The following is a 20,338-nucleotide window of genomic DNA, read 5'->3' as shown; positions in this document are numbered from 1 at the left end:
CTTGTTACCCACTAGTCTTTCTCATTCAATCTTTTCAATTGTTTACAGTTTCTGAGGTGAAATGTATGACATTTTCATGCTCGTTTCCTTTGTGCTTTGCAAACCTCAATATTTGCACAACAACAGCAATTTTCTAAATGTTTCCACATCCCAAGGACCTCTCTCTACCTGAAGAAACTTAGAATGGAGCTATTCGAAATTTTATGAGTTTTCATCCTGGTTAACCTTTTCGTAGGCCCATAAATATATTCCCAAAAAATATCTGTTTAGGTGTAGTTATGACCATTCTTCTCTCTTTTAAGTTATTCTTATTTCCAATTGTTAGATCTCTGTTGAAAATTACTCTGATTTGTTTTGCACTGTAGCTGTTCACTACTTCTTTTGGCTGTATATAAATCTTTTCTTTTAGGCTGAAGATTTCAAAGCACTTTCAGTGGCTTCTTTAAAGTGTAAAATTATTTAAATTTTCTCTAGTTCTTTTTTTCTCTCACAACTGTAAAAAAAAAGGAAGGTCTTTTTAGACTATGCATTGAAGTAGGAAATTCATGCTCAAGTTAACAGAAGCATAAGAATCTGTTTTAAGCCTTCCGAGCAAAGTTGCAGTGAGGCATAAATGTTTTGTTGTGCCCTCAGCAGGACTGGATTTCATTCTAAGCACCAGAGACCTCAGAGCACTTTGAAGACTTGCCACAGTTTGTCATTAATCCTTGTGTTTCTGCTTCATAATTTTCATATCCTCTGTAACTATTATCTGTATTTCTCCTTCTGTATGCCAGAGTCAATAGAATCCATCTGAGAAGTACACTATTTTACAAGCTAGAAATATCATGTTGGGTAGAGTAATTCCATGAGACTTGGAAATGCTTATGAGATCTCTATTTGTGTGCATATATTGCAGGAGTATCTGCTGAGTGAGAAATGCCAGCAACTCTCCCAAGGCAGTATACTAGGCTGACAATAAACTAGTGCAGGGTCTTTGGAGAGATTGAATAACACGTTCTTATCATGTGACAAGTGGGATTTGCGTGGGTGGGAGTAGAGTCTTATCATCAGAGGTCAAACCTGTGACCTGTTTATTTCAGTGTAGCAATAAACATTCAGCATGACAAGCAGAATTGGGCTCGATGTCTGACTATTGATTCTACTTGACATTCATTTATCAAGACATAGATAAATTCCACTCAACAAAAAGTCAGTATAATTAATTAGAGACAAGTTTGTTCTTCCCTCTTCTATTTGTACATATTTGCAGAAATATTTATTTTGCTCTGCTATGGTTAACCTCTGAAGTCAGAGGTTGGGTTAGCAGTCAGCTGATAAAGAGCTTTCCCTTTCTGCTAGGCCCAGAAGAAAAATGTGTTTGTAAACTCGTAATACCTGTTGTCTTCCCCCATGGAAGTTACCATATATTTGACACCATTACTTAACTACAGCATCACAGAGAAGGAGCAGAGTTTTTTGTTGTTTTTTTTTTTTTTTTTTTAAGGAGAAAAGGCATCATTTGGTGTTTAAAATGTATTATTTTAAAATCAGAAAAAATGTCTGAAAAAATGATGAAACAATTAAAATAGCTACTTGCAATTGTAAGACATATTAAAACTCCTTGAAGTGAGTTAAGACATTTTATCACTGAATTGCGCTTTAATATAGGCTCAAATAAAAACTGGCTTAGACACTTACAATTACTTGAGAGGAATATACACTATATTCAATAACCCCTGTCAAATAAAGGCATAAACGTAATTAAGAAAAAATCCATAAAAAATTGTTACAGACAGTTAATGAGTGACTTGCATTTTTATAAGAGCAATAGCATATTAAAAAAAGCCTTAGCTGTTTTAGTAAGGCTGGAGCAGTGGTACTGATAAATTAGTCATTATGCCATTTCATGACTAATTTTAATCACTTGGAGCTACAGAAATATTCTTTGTTTAGAATTTGTGCTATTATTCTTAAATCAATGAAAAAAAGTTAATCTAAGTATCTGTCTATATTTGTAATCAATTAATTGTAAAAAAACTATTTAGTCTTTCCGGTTAAAATTGTTCTCATCACCACCAACGTCTCTTCCTGAGAGTGATCAAGATTTGATGCTAGCAAGTTGTCACAGATTAGCCCCACCCAGTTAAATTTTGGCAGCTAAAAATCATGCAGTTGAGCTTTCAAAATCCTTTCCCTCCCATCCCTTCTCAATGAAAAGGGAGAGGAAAAAAATCTTACAGGTTGGAAACTAGAACTACATCTATAATGAAATGATAATTGTAATAATGAAAATAATTAGAAAGAAATAAAATATATACGAATATATGAGATTGTGCCCTCAAGCCCACCCCTCAATGACTATACATCACAACAAATACTCTAGAGCAGACATAAGGGAGTGAGTCCATGGCTAGGAGGGAGCTAGACTCAGGAACTGGATTCAGGACACAGGGATCCAGAACAACAAGAAAGATGAGGTGCTTACTGGACATCAGCCATCACAGAAGAGAGTGAGACCCTTATAATCTCTCAATTCTATACTGAGTATGACCTATATGGGATGGAACACTCTGCTGGTCAGTTTAGGGTCACCAACCCTATGCACCCCTCCTTGCAGGTTCAGCTCCTTTTCTGCCAGCTTGAGGATGGCCTTAGTTAAGTATAAGCATTGGCCTTTTTGCATACCAATGCCCTGTGTTATAACTTAGAGAAGAACACCGTCTCAAAAACATACTGTTCGTTTTCAGAGAAATTAAGTTACTTACATGAACTCAGTTAGTCACAAAACTGACTCTAATTTACTTCAAACTACAATACAGGTTGGTACTGAATTCACCAGTTTATAGTTACGAACTATCATGTCAATATTTTTTAACAAGAGTCAGGTAAAGAGGTACATTTATCTTAATTTCAGGAATGTGACATTAGTTTCACTCCTACACTCTGATATGAATAAGTCAGGAATATGTCTAAACCATAGCTGAAAATTTGAATTTAGTGAAACGCAGAGAATTAGTTAGGATTCTCTCACCCCATTCCTCTAGTTTAATGACTAGATGGGATAGTTTTCTGCTCCTTTTTCTTTCTTTGTTTTTAGGGAAACTTATTAACGATGGTCTTTTCTTATTGAAGGTTAATCACATTGAACAGTATGCACCTGTTTATTTTAATTTGAAAATATAATTTGAAGAGAGGGAGATTTAGACCAGACATAAGGAGGAAATTCTTTACAATGAGGGTGGTGAGGCACTGGAACAGGTTGCCCAGGCAAGCTGTGTATGCCCCATCCCTGAAGGTGTTCAAGGCCAGGTTGGATGGGGACTTGGGTAGCCTGATCTAGCATGGAGGTGTCCCTGCTAATGGCAGGGGGAGTGGAATTAGGTGATCTTTAAAGTCCCTTCCGACTCAAAACATTCTATGATTCTATTATTCTATGATTCTATGATTTCCCTGGCAAGCGGTGAATTGCAAACACTGCAGATAGTGGATATCTCGTTTCTAACGCTAGCCAGTCTAATGGTTTTATGGGAGCTGGAGAGTAATATCAGGGGCCCAAAGGGTGACAGTATGTTTGGGTCTAATGGCCTTTTCTGGGGTCATGAACAGAACTGGGTAAATGAGAGAGGCTGATGGCAGTTAGCAATGGAGGGAAGAAGAAGATTGCAGGCAGGCAGACAATCACAAGCAGCCCGAAGGATTACCTAGTCTCACATCAGAGCAGGAGTTCATCATTAAATGACAATTGTGCTACTGCAGTTTAGACCAGCAAACGTCTATGATTAAATCCTGCATTGTTCTGGTCCAAGTCAGTGCTATCTTTCCTAAAACACTATTATTTCAGAGGTTGTTTTATGTTAATCCTATGCCTTTAAGGCACTGCTTAATGGAATAAAGAACACCAAGCTGTAAATTCAAAAGCTGTAAAAATGAATCTGTCACATACCTTATGGTATGTCTATTCCTGAAATGCTGTTAACAGGGAGAAAGAGCCGGGTGGCATTTTATTTCTACTAGATAAACATTATATGCAGCTGGTTTAGTTTGTGATCTTAAATATGCATATGTGACTTGTAGCTGTTGTAGTATGCTTAGTAATAACACTTTATACCTCTGCAGCACTTTCCAACAGAAAATATAAATCCCCTTACAGGCATTAATGAATTAGTCTAAACCACCTTTATCTGACAAAGAATCACTATATTCCTCTTGAAAAAGAATCTATGATAGCTATTACTTTAAAATAAATAGTACACAGTTGGTTTATTCATTGTTCTCATCAACAGAAAAAAGCTAATAAACACTATGTGCCAGCTTTATTTATAACTCTTCTAGACAAGTGTCGTGTATTTGCTCATGAATGCCATGGTGAATATCAGACCTCTGCAGAAAGGTCACAAAGGTTTCAGGATTTTTTTTAGAGTCTCAAAGAATATCTTGTATATCTTGTATAAAAAATAGGTAGGATTTTTCATGTGAAAAAAGAAGTTGAGACTAAGGGCTTCATTCTTAAGGAAAAACAGACAAAAGATTTTATTTTAGTAGTGTGTTTCAAAATAAATTTCCTCCAGAGTCACATATTTTAAAAATTGTATCTTTTTTCTTTTTTTCTTTTCTTAAGTACATTATCTCCCTTTCCCACCACATTAAGTGTGATAAGATTTTACAGAATACTAAGGTTGCGAGTTGTGAGTTTGTGCTGCATGATACTCTGTTATGCTTTTTTACTTGTATAAACTGACACTGTTTAGAAGTACAAGTATTGGGAGTCAGTCATTCTATCACCTACACCACCCCACTGCTTCTGATGTTGTGGAGGCTGAAGTAGGGGAGCTAACAGGAAGCAGAGCATTGGAAATCAGAAGCCAAGGTCCTTCCTGGGCAAGGATGATGAAGATTGTATAATTTGCATTGCAACTGATTATGAGAATTTATTTTATAGACGATTTGTGAGTTATACCCACAAAAAGTGTGGGCATATACCAGATATATTACTATGCCAGATATATTACTATGCTAAACACGCTAGGGCCGAAGGGGTAAAAGATTCAAAAGCTGATCCAGGAACATCAGGTAGTGCTTTACTGAAACCAACAAGTTGCTTGCCATTATCACTGAAGTCTAGAGGAGACCCTGTGACAGACCCTCTGGGCAGATAATATGGATACACTTGGTCTTCTCTTATTTGTAGCTGCAGGAACCAATTTGGCAGGGATTCAGATAACTCCATACTACTCTAATTTTAATTAATTCTTCCATACACTGGCTTGTATAGATCATGGTAGCAGATTAAGGATTTCATCGCTTTACCATGGTAATAACCCTGAATTTCATGGTTTATCAGCTTGTCAAGGATTAACAAGACTGATATAAAATTGCTAGAGGACCTGTTCTGTAGTAAAAGAGGAAAACATCCTCAAATTTTTTTAAGATGTTTTACATACAGGAAAATGTGGGTTTTTTTGCATTAGCTTCTCTTTCTTTTCTTTTCTAGAAATCATTAATAGTCTTATTAAAGAGAATGCTAACAAAAATTATACGTCATTCAGATATGGGTGATTCAAATATGGCCAGTAAAATTGAAGAAATCTATACAAAATGAATCAGTCCAGACAGAAGATAATCAGAAAATATTTTCTTTATAGTCATCCTTGGGTGATATTTACCCAGTACTGAGTATTAGTTCATGCATGACCAAGTGGAATTTAAATAGAATTTACCTGGAATGTGTAATAACCTGCATGTAAGCTGTTCCCACAAGGGCAAATCTCATTGGTCTTTATTTTGTGCTCAAGAAATTCCTAAGCAAAATTTTCGGTGCAATTTCAGGCTTTTTTCCTTAGTAGTCCAATCCTCAACCTAACTAGGCATTTAAAAATACCTGTCCACTCTTGAATGGTCCATAGCCAAATATTTTATGCATCTCAGTTTTACTATCTCTAGCCCATGTCACCCACTTAAGATATATCTTTACAGTGTTTCCACTTGGACTCTCACATTTTGAAAACAGTTTTCTTATCAGAAAAATGATATAAAGAAATAATATTCATATTTATAAACTGAGGAGAGAAGTGAGATTTAATTGTCTCTTCTTAAACTGTTATTTGCACTTTATGTGGTCTAAATCTCAAAACAAATATAATTTTATTGTCTTTCAGGTATTATGATTGCAAAGTTTCTTCAAGCTAGTTTCTGTCAAGGCTCGTACCTGGTACGAGTGCAGAACAGCTTTACAAAGACCATGGCATACTCTTACATTCTTTAAAATATTCTTTAAAATTTATTCATCCAAAAACATTTCTGAATCTAAAAATCTATCTATACATTCGTAGTTATTTAGTGCTGGCTAACGGACCAACAGTTCATGAATTTATGCCAACAGATATATTCACAACCTGGTTGCCAGAAGCTGGTTACTTCGCTTTTGCTGCATGAAAGCTAACTCCATGGAGATACTCATGAGGTTTGTAAAGGGCTCACAAGAGTCTGGGATCTCAGAAAGGCACTTGTGCATAAATAGAAGGCTTCCCAGGAAATCAGGGGTGTATATAGAGTGAGAGAGAATAAATAAGTTGGCATGAGTGGAAACTGAGACACACCTTCTGAAGAGGTGATGAGGATCATGATTAAAACTAATCTGCATCTGCATTTTTGTTTTTCTTACCTGAACTGTTTTAGTTTACAAACTCTCTCACAAGTCCATATCAATGTCCTTAGTGAAAAAGAGGTAAAGTCACACAGCTACGCTACATAAAGCTGGGTCACTACAGTGCCAGGAAGCAAGCTAAGGGTTAAAGTGTGGACTGTAGATGTGGCACTTAGGGACGTGGTTTAGAGGTCCACTTGGCAGTGCTGGGTTAACGATGGACTTAAGGATCTTAAAGGTCTTTTCTAACCTAAATGATTCTGTGATTCTGTAATCACACACTAGCTCTACAGCCCATTTCCTGGTCTTGTTTACTTTACTGAGCTGTATGTAGCCAGCTGTCTGCCAAAGCTGTAGCTTTTCCATAAAGTCATATTTATCTGTAGGATCATGAATCAGACAGAAAATCAATACGACAGTTCAAATATGGCCTCATTAGTGCCCTTGTTTAGTGTCAGGAAAAAAGTATCCAGCAAGTAGTTCAGCATTTCTCTTGTCATTTCCTGGAATTATATTTTCCTTGCCTTACTGCCTCTACATACTGTGTTGAATCTGATTCTAGCCGCTAACCCTATAATCCTTAGCTTACTCTGTGCTTTATGGTTATGATCTTTGGCTGGAAATTTCTGTATTGTCCCACACACTTATTAATTTGCTTTTGCATCTTTGTGTTGCATAAGCTGCTTACTCATCTCTCACCCTTTCCGCAGAGTCGGTGAGGACTTTGCTGCACTCCCCAAGTCACAAGCAGCAGGAGAACTGTAAGAGAGCAAAGCTGTTTACTCCTATGTTTTTTTTTTTTACCTCTTCACATAACTTGTTCACATTTCTGTTTGCAAATGCACTCTGCCTTTCATTTCCTCAGTCCTGGCTTTTTCTTTTCTTATACTGCAGAGGGTGTTTGTCAATTTTTCATTTCTTGCTCTCTAAGAGAGCAGAATCATTTCCTTTGAAGTGATTCTGGTTTAAAGCAATTAGCACCTGTCCCCTCATTTTTGTCAGTCATTAATTGCATTCATTGTCTACCCTGCCATCTCTGTTTTTCTCAGCCCAGTTGGGGTTTTCAGTTTGTTTGTTTTATGGTAATGCAGCAGAAGTTCAATAGAGGAACTGATCTGGACTACAAATAACTTCATTTTATTTTATGTGAAGCAGGCCTCATTAGCACTCATGTTGCACAGTATTGTTGGATGATCTTCTACAACAACAGGAAAGAACCAGCAAAATGGTGAGAGCCTCATACTGACAAGAAAGGATAACAGTGAACAATCAGTGCAGTAGCAAAAGTGGGCATTGTCATCAGGGAAATGGTAGGCAGAAACATCACTTAGTATAAAAAGCTTTCTTATTTTTTTAGATGAATGTGGTACCCATCTTACATAGGTAAGTTTGCAAAACCTGTTATTGAAAATTGAACCTTGGATAGCAATACTGAGATTTTTTAATTGTCTGAGCCTCAGCGTATAAGCTTCACTCTTTCTTCTCTTCGTTTCTTTACTCTCACAGTTTCCAGCATTCTTGCAGACTTTAATTTCTTATGTTTTATAGCATGTCTTCTCTGATTTTCAGTAGATCTGCTACAAGCAGAAAAGCAAGGACATTTTTATTAACTATTCTTGATCTCCCACAAAAGCTGCTTCCTTGGTCATCCTGTTTTGCATAACATTTTCATGTCATGAACATGTCCATAATACACCCTGCCTATGGAAACTCTGTGTTTCATATGTTACTTGTCTTCAAAATAACTGTTGAGTATAAGAAACCCAGATAGACAGTAATGAAATGGAACATGGAAAGAGACAATATTTCAAGTTTCTTGAATTCCATGACCTTACAGGTCAAATTCTTGGAACAGTTGTACAAGAGTCAGGAAAGACTTTTGAGCTGTAAGGCCTACTAGAAAAGCAAAAGCAGGTAAGTCCTTTATCCAAGATGATGCTGAATTAACTTTTTTTTAAAAATTTTATTATAGAGAAAATGAAGTATTATGGATCTCAAAACATTTTAAACTATAATTCTCTGAATTTAGTAGTACCTATTAAGTTAATAAGTTAAATCATATTCTGCATCTATGAAACACATAATTTATATTTGGAGCCTTTTAAGTCATACTTTAGGGGAACTTTCAGCCATGTATGATTGACAGTCTGTTTTTACATCTAAGTAACTATGAGCAATTTTTAAAAAAGTTCGCTTTTCAGATTGCTGTTATTATGGCATTATTTTTAAGTTAAATCATCCTTTTCAGTCTAAAACTTCTAAAGCATTAATATTTGGAAGTACTGTGCCTGAAAATTCAGAATACTCTTGGCAATAAGGTGGGAATAATTTCTAGTTAGAAATATACACAAGTTAAGATATGTCTTCAGATGTCATAAATCAGAGAAGCTCCACACACCTCATAAATGCAATTAAATTCTTGTGGGTGTCATCTGGGGATTAGTTCCACTTTATTAATTGCATATAGTGTTATCCTGACTGTGTCTCATTATCTTTTATTTTTTTACAATCCAGTGAGTAAATATTTAATGATCTGAACACTTCCTTTATTGCACTGTTTTGTTTTTTAAATCAGCTATCGTAGCAAACAGATTTCTTACAGTCTCATTTGAGTATGTAGATACTTAGATTGAAACTTTGGCTAAATGAAGTCCATCAGAAATTCAGCTTGAAACTACAATGGTAGTGTTCTTACTTTTCATATCTAACTTAGAGTACGAGCTTTTAGATGATGGTAAACTCTTTCCAGGTATTTATTCTAATATTTCAAAATATCCATTTGGGCTCAAAAAGTGAGTTGTCATTTACTGAGAGTGCACACACAGGACTTGGGTACCAATGCAACAATTATGTCACATTCCTTTATGTGTGTTCATAGCTAGGAATTATTTGGAGTAAAACAGTACTTGCTATGAAAACAGTGATATGGTAGTTATTGATTTTTTTTTACATAATACTGTGCTGAATCCAGTCATTTTTATTTAGGAAGCACAATGAGATTAAAATAAAGACCTTCTTAGCAATGTATATTTTAGCATTGTCATTTCCATAGATAATAGTTTGGGGATGCAAACTGTAATGCTGGTGTTTTTGTGTCCATTTTAAATTTTAAATCAGAGGCACAGGGAATGTTAAACTGGCCATTAGTCTTCACTAAATCTGTCAATACGAGGAAATAAAAGAGTCGATAGAGAAGACACGGAAACATTGATAAATAACCTGTTTTTAAAAGAACACACACTTTTTCGAGCTATTCTACTGGGAACATTTTAAATTTTATTTTTTAAAGAGATTTTTCTTATTGTTATTGACGCCTGCTCAGACATTCCCCGTTCTCAGTCAATTTATCACTCAGAAATTTATTTGGATGTTCTGCTCAAAACAAGCAATGATTAAAGTAGCTCTGACCTTAATTACACCAAAATAAGCACAAACAGCATTTCCCAAAACTTGCTAAAGTGTCTGATTTTAGGAGTTCAACTAAGAAATCATGAAAAGAGCCTAATTTGAGTACACGCCTCAGTACTTCCTTTATTCTTTTTCACTATTAATGGATCTAAAGTGTGTTTCGCCTGGATTTCAGTGAGTGAAGATTGGCTGAAAAATCTTAGAGCAATAAAAATCATTAGTTCAACTCCTGCAGTCCAACGCTTACATACATTGTAGGACTGAACTTCTTAGAGGGTTCTTCATGTGCATCTGCTTTTACAGGATTTGTGGCCTTGGGAAAACCAATGCACATTTATAAACTATCACATCAATGGACCCAAATTAAAAGAATTCTTTATTTACTTTGGTGAGAATCAAAGTAGTTCTCTAAAGCTATCTAGAAACAAATTGGACCTCTGCAAGGTTAACATTGTAAAAATAACATCTTACAGTCAATATCTTATGTCTCGCAAGTAACCTATCGGAGCCAGGAAATAGGGCCTCTCATTAATGCAGAACTACTCCACAAAATTATTTGTCTAGATATGTGGGTAGATACATCATAACAAGAAAGATCACCATCACCTGATATGTATGAAAATAGATGCATCATTATCCACAAATTATCATATACAATAAAGTTGCAGTTGTTATTTATAAGAATTGGCCTCCAGCACACAGATTTTTCTCATGCAGATCCTAACAATCTCCAGGGGAGATTTCAACAGCAGCTGCTACTTCTAATACTGTAAGCAAGGAAGGAAGATGCTTTTGACAGTGAATGCGAATGATTAGCTCAGGATGTAATTTGTATCTCAGAATTGTTTTGATAGCTCAGCACTTTCTTGGGTATTTATCTTTCCCCAAATGAAATAACAGTCCTTTCAACTTCCAATAAGTCCTGTCTATCATGGAGTTACAAAAATGATATCATGCAAAATTCAACATTGCCATTCTCAGATATTAAAACTTACTAACCAACAGAATATTTAAAACAGAAATTCAAACTCTCAAACTTCTACTTAAATCATCTTTTAAATATTCACAGATGCATAAGACTAAGAAAAGAATACAAGGGCCAAAGTCGGTTTTGCAAAAAATTGTGATCTGTTGTGATAATAAGGGGAAAGATATGAAAAAAAAAAACCCAGATGACTTGGACTATTCAGATTGCAAAAATTCCATTTAAGTCTCTGACAAGTGCTTCTCATGTCTGACTTCAGGAGACCTCCTGCTTTATGCCTTATTGAGTTTTCCAGATTGTTCTTGATTGTAGGTCTGATAAGACTAGTGATTGTCATCACTTTTTACACACTTCAATGATATTTAGGCCAACTGATTATTGGACCTTGAGACAAAACGTAAGCTGGTTGAATAAGGTGGATTTTTCCTCCTTTATGCAGCTATCAATGGTACCATGCGGCTGAATCAGTGAAGAAAAAGAAGCAATCTCTAGTGGCACAATCAGTAAAGTTATTTATGTTCTACAAAAGAAAAATGAAGAGTGGGAACTCCAACTATGTTAGCCTATGTTTTTTCATCTCTAAATGCTTCACTTCACTCGAAGTTGCAACCTCTTTGATTCCTTTGGGTCTGTGGTTTCTGTTAACTTTTTATTCATGCCTGCCAACATCAGCTTCCTTTCAAAGAGGTGAAATGTTGATCAGGACCAATTTAGAATTTCACAATGTAAAATTACCTTAGAAGTACAAAATTTACTTATTTCTTGATTGAACTTTTTCCCTTCCCTTCCCTTCCCTTCCCTTCCTTTCCCTTCCCTTCCCTTCCCTTCCCTTCCCTTCCCTTCCCTTCCCTTCCCTTCCCTTCCCTTCCCTTCCCTTCCCTTCCCTTCCCTTCCCTTCCCTTCCCTTCCCTTCCCTTCCCTTCCCTTCCCTTCCCTTCCCTTCCCTTCCCTTCCCTTCCCTTCCCTTCCCTTCCCTTCCCTTCCCTTCCCTTCCCTTCCCTTCCCTTCCCTTCCCTTCCCTTCCCTTCCCTTCCCTTCCCTTCCCTTCCCTTCCCTTCCCTTCCCTTCCCTTCCCTTCCCTTCCCTTCCCTTCCTTGGCTTCTTGCAATAGAATATATATCAGGACGTAACAGCCGTGTGTAACTGTCATTGGCAGTTCACTGCTCTGACTGATAACAAAGAAATAGCAATAGCTTTCTTAATTATATAAGAAATGGTTTACCATGTTTTCCTTTATAGACATTGTTTCTTCAGTGTACTAATGCTCAGCAGACTCAGAAATGTGCATTTATGAGGAAAAATTGTCATTCTCACTGCAATTGTTTCCTACATTTTGGTGCCACTTTTTTTCCTTAGGGTTTGCTTCAGGGATCAGAGACAGGATGTCCTTTCACTAAAAGACTTTCACCTGCTGTAGCTGACCCTGTAGGACTAAAATAACCTTATCTGATAAAATTATTTTGGCTGAAAGCTAATGATTGGCATTTGTAATTTTTAAGGAATGATTACTACAAGCTGCCCTTCAGTAGAGGCAAGTGAGAAGAAGGTTTTGCTTCTTGGCATGTGTCAGTATTACTCTTATCTGTATTAGGATAATTTTTTTTTTGTATATATATATATGTGTTTAAACTAAAATTAGGAATAGAAGCAGATTCTGAAGAGCTCTTCGTTGTATTCAGTTACTTAATGTTTGAAAGAGGAGTTATTTTTACCCCAGTAGTGGTAGTCTTGAAAGACTTTAAACCTCCAGCTCAGATCAGGGGCAGAAACGTTTTAAGTAAGATTTGGATTTTTATTTTTTTTATCATATGTACAGGAAATTAGATGAAAGCAGTACCTACTATTTATTATATACACAAATATTTGTATTGACATGTCCCCCCCCAAAAAAAAATAAATCACCACAATGGAATATGTCATGCAGGTAAAACATTGGCTCAATTATATGAAGCAAATTATAATAGTGGCTGTAAGATATAATTCAGTTCCCAGTAAATCTAATAAGAGAACATATAAGTTAAATCTGACTATAAGCAACCATGTATTCTTCTAATAATCCTTTCCTTGATGTTTGATATGGACGAGGGTAGAAGTAGAAGAAAGCAATAGCTGCAGAATTTCTAGCAATCCTAAAGCTAATTGGCCTAATTTTAGTGGCCTAAATTAAATCCGCTTAAGAGATATGCTTTCTTAGAGACTAAGAAATAGTTGAAGACTGTATCAGGAAGAAAAGCTGAAGAAATTGTGCATGATAAAACCCAAGTAGGATAGTTCCTTGAATTATTTCCAACTAAGAAAAGGGAAAATAAGTTTAGGAAATTGATTCAAATTACTCTTTTGTACCTTGAAATAAAATGCAGCTGTATACATAAATAAAGACCAATCTTAGTATTTTATTATGTAAGGAGTAACTTATCAATGATTACTGAACAGAAATAAGTGTTAATGTATGCAAGTAACTTTAATTCATTCTGATCCATCTGCTTGTTCTTAATTTACCTTGACAACTAGCTTAAGTAACTCTTTTACAAAACAGTGTGTCAAGACTGCTGGAGGGGAAGGGAAACTGCACAAGTCTCTGTGAATATAGCCTGCAATAACCTGCACTGCTTTGATGCTTGGGCTGAAAGGAGAAAGTGTGGAAGAGGGAAAAGGCTTTTCTGTTCCTCCTACCAAATTTCTTGTATAGTACATGCTGATGTGGTCACCACTTAGGAGTGTGAAGCATTCTGTGGGTTTGACCAGAAACATGGCTTTCAATTCCTGCCTTTTGCATATGAGCAGGGAACAAGAGCATCTTAAGAAAGTTGATGAGAGGGTAAGATACAAATTTTAAAGCTTAAGATTTGAAGGACTTGTTTCACAGAACCTCCTTTGTCAGTTGAAACACAGTGAAAAGTCTCACCTCATCAACAGCCCACAGACAGTCCAGGCGCCAAAAAGTAACTCAGCTTCTGAAGTCTGATGGCCTTCTTATGAATTTGTTTCTCTAAATGATTTGCATGTATTAAATGCTACTAGCTATTTTCTTTTAGTTCAGATTTTTTGTGAGGTTGCCTTGTACATGGAATTTAGCTGAGATTTTGAGCCAGATACAACATCATCATCAACTGTAGTGTAACTCTAGGGATGTCTGCTGTTTCATTAAGTAAATTGCTTAGGCCTTTTAGGCCAAACTAGACTTTGATCTATTAGCATTTATTGGCTCATTAGATCTCCTAACCCTGGGCAAAGGATCTACAGAGTATTGAGCTTTTGGTTTAATGACATTACAGTCTTGTATCCTTATTTGAAAGGTTACTGGGTTCTGCAAAGGTTTCCTAACCCTTGGTATATTTGCTCCCCGGGAAGGCTTTTTCAGAATTTACAGTGTCTAATTAGGAAAAAACTCTCTTCATCTTTCATCTGATTTCAGATCGAGGTGACTATTTCAGTTTGTGGACAACATCAATATCCAATTAAACTTTAGAGCCTGACCCTCCTCCTCCTTCTTAGGCAATGGTTTTGATTTCTTTTTAAGCAGTATAGTCAGAAGTCCTGAGACGCACAAGATCGAACAGAGACCTTTTCTATCATTCAAAGTCTGAATCAGAGGAAAAACAGGAAACTACATCCTAACTCTTGCAATCAGAGACAGCTCTCAAATCCCTAAATTGCTGGAAATAGCCAGGATCTTCCTGGGAGGAAATCCACTGACACACACTAGTGGTATTCTCACCTCTTCACATACTCACACTTACACAGGCACACAGTTTTCATAGAAAGAAAACCAATTTGTGCGCAAAAAGGATGTTTGAAACACCCTCCAGTCTATTTCCTGAATCTCTGTAACAAGAATATACAGCTATGCCTTAAGTCATACTTGCTTCTTAGTTTGTGTGTAATACATGTTCTTTACTATGTTTATTAAACATGTATAAGATATATAGTAGTTTATCCTTGTCTAGAAGACATCAATAAAATTTTATGTGAATTGAAAAAAAAATATATTAGCTTTGTGCTAATAGATAGGATAGAACATGTAAAAATTTTGGCTTTCTGAGCTGGCATGTATACAGACTGGGCACTATATATGTGTCTGTACATGATAAATGCAGAGCTAAACTGTATTAATAACAAAATCATGACAATAACTCCAGAGTATGGCTGATGTAATATTATAAAACTAACATTTAACAATAGACTAAAATTTTTGAAATATGGGTTAGAATAACCTTAGTTGAAAAAATGACTATGTGAAGTAGATATGAACAGACAATTGTCATAGCTGCTTCTTCCCAGGATGATGTCTTTAAAATGATCTTATCTTACCAAGTGGAAGAAGATAATGATAGCTGCTTTGTAATAATGCTTGCTTTGATTTTCACAAGGAAATGTTAACTTGGGGCTTATTTGTTTTCTGAAGTGCAGATGTGCAATTTACTTGAAGCAAATTCTAACGGAACTGTTCAGGGAAATATATCTCACAAAGGTTTACCTGAAAATCCGTGAGTTACTCATAAACTTGTTATTTCACTCTAAAAACCAAACAACTGTGGAAGTCTCTAAAGGTGGGGGAAGTTTTTCTTTCAACTCACATTCTGAAAACATGAAGGGGTAGAATAAAGGGATCCAGCTGTATGGATAGGCCTGAAGTAGAGTAACCATTGAATCATTAAGATGATCATTATCCAAGCATAACCAAATCTTTTGAGATTCTACCTTTTGATGCAGAATTCTCAGCTCTGAACCCATTTCTCCCTCTCTAATTGCCAAAGGCAAGAGATATGCTGTTGTGCATAGTTCTCTGGCATCAGTCGACTCTTAAACTGGTTAAAAAATATTACAAAAAATACAGCTTTTTGTTAACATCCTTTTTACTCATGGGAGCGTTGTTCCTTTCAGAGTTTCTAGCAGGTCTTATAAGTGGTAGTGTCAGAGACCCACAGGCCAATATTTTAAAGTTAGAGCCTTAGAACTGTAAAACAAAACTGCTGCAATATACAAGGATGATTGAAAACTTTTCAGCTTACTAGTAAAAAAAAAATACCTGGAGATTATTGAGTACTAGTAACTAAAGAAATTGAACTATGGCAGTTAAGAAAAATGTTTTTAGGCATTATGTTATATGATAAAGTAGCTGTGGTCACTAGGATATGTATAAAGACTGTAACTGCAACTGCAAGAATTTGGATGGATTGGTTCTCCCATTAAGGGTCCCTTTTCCTATTTGCTTTTCTGCTTATTCTGAGGAAAAGACAAGAAATTGTCCTTCCTTCCTTTGTGGTGTATAGAATGGTGGTCATTCTAAAGGACTATATAGCATTGTGCCCAGGTAGTCTGGTTCTCAGGTAGCCTTAGAAGGTGAGGAGGTATAAGAGACATGCCAGCCTTCTGGAAACATTGAAAAAACCAAGATGCCGATGGTGTGGAAGCCAGAGGCAGAGGGCTCTCTTCTTCTGCCTAGATGGCATAGAGCAGAGCATTACTTGATGGTAGAAGGCACAGTTCATGTCTACATTGATCCAAAAATCTACTTGTCCATTCTCTGTTTATATAGGAGACAAATCTATTGTATAGGGCCCTCTAATGGAGGCAGATAATACACAGTATAGTGTTGAACACTGTTCCAAAGCGGTTGACAGGTTTCTTGCTAAGGTTTGCTGCTAAGGTTTGCCTCAAAACTGCCTTTAGCATAGTGTTGAACATACCTTTAGTCTAGTGTTGAATGCCAGAGAAATGCACGTGTAAGTTTTATTCTTAGAGTGTGTCATAGTCTCTAGCACATAGTGTGCATTTAAGCACCATGAGAAACCTTAAGCTTAGAGAATGTTTTTTGTCTCCAGGGGAAGGTTTGAACTGAGGCTGGAGCCACATTCAGCATAATAGAAAGACAAAATTAAAAAAAGGTGCAGAAAGCCCTCTCTGTGTAAGCCACTGAATTAGACAGGAATTACTTTAAAGAGTAATCAAAGATGATATCCTGTATCCCAGTGTACTTGCACATACTGCTGTTCCACAAGGTGCAAAGGCCCCATGTGGCAGGTGACACAGAGGAGGACTTCTCCAGTTCCTGCTGCTATTGTCATTTAGCTCATGTTTTTTCTTTAACTGTACTCTATAATGCTGTAACTCACTAACCAATAAAAAAAGTTGGATGGTGTGCTTTGCATGAAGGATTGAAGTGACTCCGAGATCATGATGTCATAGGATAATTCAGTTTGGAAGGGGTCTCTTAAAATGATATCATCCAACCTCTTTCTCAAAGCCCAATCATGGGTCAGATCACACCTAGTTACTCAGTGCTTTGTCCAGTTTTTTTTTTTGAGGGATGAAGACTCCAGTAAGGCCCAGAACTGTAACAGGGAAGGAAGCAGGGTCAGAACAGAGGAAAGGAAGACTGAGGAAGAAAGGGAAGAGGAAAAAGCAGAGGAGGCATTTATTCACTGAATATGAATACAGAGAAAAAGTAAACATTGCCAGTACTGGCAAATATACAAGGCATTTCCAGTGAATAAGTAATATCAGGGTAGAAGAAAAAGGGCAAAGAGAAATCTTTCTCTAATAATTACTTTAAATTAATGTATGTGAGACAGATTAATTCAACATGAATGATGGATTTCTATTATGCCATTAGTTACATTCATGAGATAACTGATATATTTTAAGCCTGGGCATATGTATATATGCATGTATATTGAAAAGATAATACAGGAATGAAGGTTAATTATAATATATTTTTTTACATAATTCAGTGAAACTCAGAGAAACTAGCATGCACACAATAGGGAGGTTTATATGAGGGCAGCCACAGAACTTGGTAACTGAGTAGATTAAAAAGCTCTGCCTCAGGTAGTTGGCACTTGATGCTTCAGCTGCAAGGAGCTGGTTGCAATGAAGGAGAAAATAAGCATGCAGGAATGACAAAGTACAATTATAAGGGTAAAATGAAGCATTCCAGAAGTATAAATGAACTTTAGTACAGTACTAAGTTAGGCTGCAGCTAAATATCTGTATGAGATGTACTACTGTTCTACAATTCATCTTGGATGCCTAATTGTTTTATAGAGGATATAAATCATTTGTTGTTTTATAAATGTATGACTGATTTTCTCAATATCCAACTGAGGTGCTCTGAATCTCTATTTTTTTTTCTCTTTACTTTGATGCTAGAACAAACATTTTAATTAGATATCTAATCTTTATTCTATTTTACAGTTAGAGAGTTATCAATAAACATCTTCAAATGATATAGTACGATTTCCAGTAATTTGCTTTTAGGTAGATCTGCTACTGGCTAAGCCATGTTCTTTAGGATGCAACTGGATGCCTAGAAGGAGTTTTGAATACTCAGAGGCCTGTGAGATTTTGTTTTTTGCAAAATCAGACCACATTTGACAAGTTATGGTAAAACAACAACAACAACAACAGTGAAAAGCTCAAAACTAAATAAGAGCAGCTTCATGTGTGACTTTTATGCTAGACCTTACAATGATGGAAATAACAATGATTAGATATGTTAATTTGGCATTTATTTAAAAAGACCTTTAAGACTAGCCAGAGAGTTCCTGTAGCAAAGGAACCATTGTGATAGGAAGGATTGCAACTAAAAGGCATTGGCAGAATGACTGTACAAGAGGATGTTGAGAGCTTAAAAGTATAGTTTTACTGCCATGGACTTTAATTCATCTAACCATGGCCACTTCCAGTAGGCAGATTTTAATTAAGTGCACATCAATTGCTACTTAAACTGTGAATCTGTGGTACAAGGACACTTCTTTCTCTGATGTCTAAACTTTGCCCAGCTTTCATGAAGCATTTTATCTGTATTCTGAATTAACAATCAAGCTGTCTTATACTTGTTCTCCTCAAAGACAGAATAAGAAATCATAGAAGGACTGCCAAAACTCATTGGCAACATGTAAAAACATATCATCAGTTCAAAATTGATACAAATTTACATCTTGAAGAAATGGAAGGTAACTTGTTTTGGAGTCACAGTCCCTAACTGAGCCAACCAATCAAGATTAATCCTACTTACTGGGCTTCAGGACGTTGAACACTACCATGTAATTGATAATTGTGATTCCACAAACTCACTCTCACTGAGAAAGAAAGAACATGACATGTTTATCATTGAAATGTGCAGTTTATAGACAGCATTCTGCTCTGTTTTGGAGAAAGAGAACAGGAAAAGCCAAACCAGCATTCATGTACCATGTGCATTGATACCTCATAAAATGTTGTTTAAGAGCTAAGAAACATCTGTCGGAGCCTCTGTGTAATTGTCAGTCCATACAGAAACAGTTCATCAAATCTGCTCACTAAATTCCCTCATGTTCATGATTCTGAATTGCCTGTAAATCTTAACATTGCAAGGCACTTTTACAAGCATTCTTTGTATGCTCCTACATTAGTCATGGTAAATACTACTTAACCATTGAGTTTGCAAATATGGCACATTGCAGTGTAAATATCATGTCTTACAAATCAAAGGCAAGATGTATCCTATTCTCAAAGGCTCAGAACTGTCTACTGGCATATTATTTTTTCATCTAAATTCAAATCCTGTCTTTGTCATGAGTAGCAGTAGGCAAGTTGTTTGTTATTATTCCTATTAATTATTTACATTGCAGTGGAGGACGGAATCTCAAACTAAGATCAAGGTCTCGCTATGTCTGGGGAAAATTTACTAAGAGGAAGATGGAGGTAGTTCAGAATGGCTCCACATCAACAGTGTTCTAGGGAGTGTGAAGAATGTGAGTGCTGTGTCTTCATAACCTTAGGTAAGGGCAAGACATGGTCCCCTCAATACCTAGCTAGCTTTATGAGACGGTGAGGAGACCACAGGCAGCACTTATTCTATGTTGTTCTAGTCTTTCTGTATCCTCCTCTATCTTTTAGAAACTGTTAAATTGTAAAGAAAATGGCAATGTAATTTTTTGTTAGAAATAAATAATTTAGGCATAGCTATATCATACAGTCCCCAGTCAAGATTGCTTTGAATAGCTATTCAGCAGTTGCTGTAAGGGAAAAGTCCCACACCATATCTTTCTAGTACGTTATATGTCTATAGAAGATAGACATGAGCATGTAACTTTCAAAAAACTGTGAAAGCATTTTGACATTTCCACTGGCTTGCCCAAAATATAGTAAAGCTTCTTTCCATTACAAGTGCAATTGTACAGAAAGATGGAGCCACTACTCACTTACCTCCATTTCTAGCACAGATAATGATGCTGATCTGTATGTGAGTACTTGATAGTAAACTGTGGACTTTGAGACTCCATAATAACGTATGGTTTGAAAAATTTGTTTTCTCAGATTACTTTAAAATATGC

This window comes from Cuculus canorus, chromosome 2, assembly GCF_017976375.1.
Source record: "Cuculus canorus isolate bCucCan1 chromosome 2, bCucCan1.pri, whole genome shotgun sequence".
In the NCBI taxonomy this organism is placed as follows: domain Eukaryota; kingdom Metazoa; phylum Chordata; class Aves; order Cuculiformes; family Cuculidae; genus Cuculus; species Cuculus canorus.
This window is presented reverse-complemented; position numbering follows the sequence as displayed.